Source organism: Capsicum annuum, chromosome 12 (genome assembly GCF_002878395.1).
Source record: "Capsicum annuum cultivar UCD-10X-F1 chromosome 12, UCD10Xv1.1, whole genome shotgun sequence".
Taxonomy (NCBI): Eukaryota; Viridiplantae; Streptophyta; class Magnoliopsida; order Solanales; family Solanaceae; genus Capsicum; species Capsicum annuum.
In genome coordinates, this window is record NC_061122.1 from 123463301 (window position 1) to 123468399 (window position 5099).

Genomic DNA, 5099 nt, shown 5'->3' on the forward strand with positions numbered 1-5099 from the left:
AGAAACGACAATCTATGAGTAACCCTCATATAATAGGTAACTGTAGTGAGAATGGTGGGAACCCTCGTATAACAGGTTAAGCCACCTCATATACCCTCATATAGTAGGCTATGATGTCTCAACCGATGTTGGCTACACAGTTCTAGAGCGCAAAGATTGCTTCAAAGAATCACACCCTCATTTAACAGGTGAGTTCCCATCCTTGGGTTCACTCGGTGCTAACTCCTACTTCCATCTGAATAGACATTGAACATGGATTACTAAACTGAACTGGACTAAATTAACTGAATTCTATTGAATGATGGAATAGTGCTAAGATTACTATATTACTGAGCTTTTCTGAGTCACGTGACTGACTGAGTTCTATGGATTATGGCTTGACTGAGGATATCGTGAAAACATGACACAGACTCTAGGCACACAACTATATTTTTCTGGTACAAGTACCCCCAGGACTCGATGGAAGGAAACTGACAAGGCATGACATTCTTGGATACATGACCAATATCAAAAATTCATAATACCATAATTAGAGATATTTCATGGGCATTTGATTATCATAGCTTGGTATGTGAATAAGATAGCATGTACACATAGCATAATTTCATAAGACTAACTCATGAGCAATCTAACAAACAATTTCAATACATAAGAATAACATGGAAGTCATTTTGGATCACAATTTAGCTATAGTACAAAATTTCTATCCTCCTAGGAATTTTATCAAACACCTTGCATGAACCCTTAGGGCATAGTCCTAATTATCAAATTGAAACATTATAAATAACTCAATTTATGAATTTCATTCACTTGCTAATGTAGTTTCATGAAATACAGATAAACATTCCTACGTGGGAATCATATAACAAGATAAACATGGTTACAACCAACCCACAACATAAAATCATGATTCATAATTTAAAATAGGGTTCTTGAGCTTTATGGATAAAAGAAATCAATAAATCAACACAATGCATACCTTAGTTCTTTATTTAGTGAAGATTGATAGAGAGACTTTCTTGAAATTGAATCCGTAATTGAAACCATAGCTTGTTCTTGAGATAAAATTGAGACAAACTAGTATATTTTGGGTTCCAAATAGCTGAATCTCGTGTTAAAGGGCTTAAATAGGGGTGGAAAGTTGACCCTTTTAACCCTGGACATGTCTTTTAATTTTAGTAAAATTTTCCTGAATTGGACCCCTGGCGCGACGCGGCGCTATCACGCCGTGTCACTGGAATTTGACAACTGGGAAATTAAGGCATGGCACGACACAGAGCCATCGTGTTGCAATTGTATTTATGAACTAGAAGATTTACACGATGTGCCACTATCACGGACCCCAACTGGAATTTGGCGATTTCCATTTTCTCCTGTGGCGCGACGCGCCACTTACTAATATGGCGCTGTTTTACGATGGGAACTTGAAATAGTCATAATTTCTTATTCGGTTATCAAATTTAGGAGAATATTATATTGATGGAAAGCTTATTGAATTTCCCACATGAAAAAAAGTGAAAATATTGAAAATTCCTTATTTAATAAACATCATTCAATTTAGAAGCTAATACTTGACATTCTTGAGACAAAATTAGTTAGGAAACTTTGGGTTATTAGAAAAGACCTCACATGGCAAACACATAATATATAATATCAAAAGTCGACAACAATATAATATAAGCCACTACATGGACACACAACATTAATAATAAACTCAAAATACAATTCACATAGGTAGTTTTTGCCAACTCATAACATGCTTTACATATTTATTAACTACCCATCCTAGTCTAGAGAAAGTTAAGTCCTAACCAATCTCGAAAAATCAAAATCCACATCTAAAGTTCTTCAAAATGAAGCTTTTCCCTCTTGAAATCAACAAAAATATATAAATACAACCTCTACGTCTTAAAAAAAGATAATGCTTACCCATATTGACTATTTTTAAATGAAATTTCGAAACAAATTTACAAAATAGGTTAAAAATAAAAGGGTTAAACCAAATATTTATTTTAGAAACAAGTTCCCCAAGGTTGTAAGAGTCTACAATTGAAAACTCATGCAAAAATGAGTTAAAACAAGATCAAAATTGAAGAAAAATTATTTTTAAGTTATACCGATAAAATCCTCACAATCTCATTTTGAAAACAAGAATAAAGAGTGTTTTCAATGATGTAGTCAATGTAAAGTAATGTAAATAAGGTTTTGGAGCTTACTTAAGTCCAAATAGTGATGAAAATCCTAAAAATCATCTAACCCAAAGCACAAAGATCAAAAAATTGTGAAAAAATTGCAAAAAGGGATATATATATATATATGTATATATATATATATATATATATATATATATATATATATATAAAGATGGTCTCTTAAGAGGCAAACTGATCATTTAAGATATCACCACTTTGTAAGACCCCATACTTTTGTTAGCTCAGTTCAGCTTCTAATTGCATGTATGAAAGGCTTAAAGCCTGAAAATTAAACTAAGTGTAGGGGACTTAGTCATATTTTTGGCCTCTTAACTTAGAGAATTTTTAAATGAGTCTTCTCTATTATAAGACATAGTCGTTGAGTTAATTCATGTTCATGGGTGTAAAAGGAACATGTCTCAGGGAAGTTTTAGATTTTTCAAACAAGGATTGGGTCATGTTTTGATTTTGATTCTAGCACCTCACCGCAATAGTGGCACATTGCGATGGGTATAGTGATGGAGCCTTCACCGCATCGCGGTGAGCCTTCAATCCTCATTCCAGTTAGGAATTATCTCCATGAAATTGTTATTGATTTTGATTAAAAGTTATGTTTTAAATATTTTTTGATGTACTGAGCCCTTATATGATTTGAGCATTGAAATCTTCACGTTAAATCCCTAACTCATAGTTTTAGTATTGTAACTATGTTATCAATCACATGCTTTATCCATTCCTATGATTAAATTCATGACTCTCATGTGTTTGATGAAATGTCTAAATATTAGGTTTTAAGCAATGATCCTTTATTAAGGGTTTAAAGCTTTACATATCCTTATTGATATTTTAATTTACTGTTGAAGGGTTATGAACACCCGATACTTAGATTTTTACATGATTTTAGTATCTTCAGTATGTTTTTAGATAAACCATGAGCATTATCATTCAGTTAGTTATCATGATTAGTTGTTTGTTCAGTTAAACATAGCTCAGTCCTGTAATTCAGTGTCATTTAGTTAAAAGTAGGATTTAGCACCAACCAAACTCAGGGATGGGGGCTCACCTACTAGTAGAGAGTGTGACCTTTAGTAGCAGTCCCTAAATTCCAGAATTACATAGCCAGCATAAGTTAGAGATATCAACCTACTAGTTAAGGGTTGATAAAGTGTTTACCTTCTAGTTGAGGGTGACACATATCTCATTAGAGCAACTAACATTTGAGGGTGAATCATTAGTCCTTCAGGACATTAGTTTAGTAGATCTACACAGCCATTGTTAGTACTCATTGCACGATACTAACACCCTTCCTACTAGGGTTATAGTTTGGACCCCGATTAGTTTAGATTTGGGCATGTTGGTTATATGCTACCTCACACAGTCTCATCTTAGTATTCAGTACAGAATTTAGTTCAGGGTTTCTTGACCATAGCATATAGTTCATCAGTTATCAGATTTCAGTATTTTAGTTTATAGACTATTTCAGTATTATGTTATATGCTTGGTCATGCATTCTTAGATTTTACAGCTTTCACGTATTTATGCATCATTTATCTCATGCTATTCAGTTAGTTATTATTTCATGCATATAAACCTATGCATTTTAGCCTAACCTCATCTCATATACCATTACATTCAAAGTACTGACCTCACACTTTCTTCGTGCTATGATGTTATATATCAGAGTTACAGATGGTCAGTTTCCTGATGGCGCTTAGATAATTCCGCCAATCAGTAGCAGCAGTTGTGGTGAGTCCTTATATATCAAGGACCAATTATGTTATTTCAGTATTTCTTCATTTTCTTTTAGTTAGTTTAGTTTAGAATGAGTTGGAGCCTATCCCATTAACTCTTCAGTCAGTTTAGAGTCTTTCAAAGATACAGTCAGTTAGTTAGATAGTTAGTAAATTTTATCAGATATTTCCAGTCATTCAAGCATATTTTGATATGTACTTTAGTATCCCATAAATCTTATCAATGTTTAAACCTTATGGTGTTGACAGTTTACTTCTACACATATGTATCTCATACTTTATTCAGTGCTCACAGTAGGTACCAACTTATGGGTTAACTTGTTGTCACTTGTGACTATAAGCACCATTGTCGTGACTAGGTGTAGCCTCAGGTCATGAACAAACTTGGTATCAGAGCCTAAGGTTTTACATTATTCTAAGGAGTCTAAAATCTGCATGTAGTAGAGTCTTGTACATGTGTGTAAAGCGTGTGACACTTATGGGGAAGAGGCTACAAGACGTTTTAGGAAAAGTTTCCCTTCTTTCAGTACTCATGTCATGCGAATAAGTATGATCTCTATTTAAACTCTCTTTCTAATCGATCCATTATTCCATCAAAATGCCTCCTAGAAAGAATAATGAAAGAAGGAATGGAAACTAGCCCGCACCTTTGCCTTTTCAGAAAGATCCCCTGAATGAGCACATATCTTATACCAAGTTTAGAGCTGCATTCACTATCTTAGCTCACTCAGTAGCTTCTCAGAACAATCATCAGGTTATTGCCCTAGCTAATCCAGTGGTGAATACTATTGCAGATAGGATTGGGGACTTCACCCAAATGAATCCCCCTTTGCTTTTAGGATCCTAGTCTAAGGAGGATTCATAGGAGTTTCTCAATATGGTTCAGAAGGTGATTGATATCATGGGTATCACTTCAAGTGAGAGTACATATTTGGCTACATAATATTTTAAGGATGTGGCTCCTACTTGGTATAAGTAATGAAAAGGTAATAGGGGTGATGAGGCAGGGCATGTTGAGTAGGAGGAGTTTGCTACAACCTTTTTAGATAGGTTCTTTCCTTTAGAGTTGAGGAAAGCTAATATGTAGGAGTTTATTAATTTGAAGAAGGGTAGTATAAGAGGGAAGGAGTATTCACTAAAGTTTACTCAGTTGGTG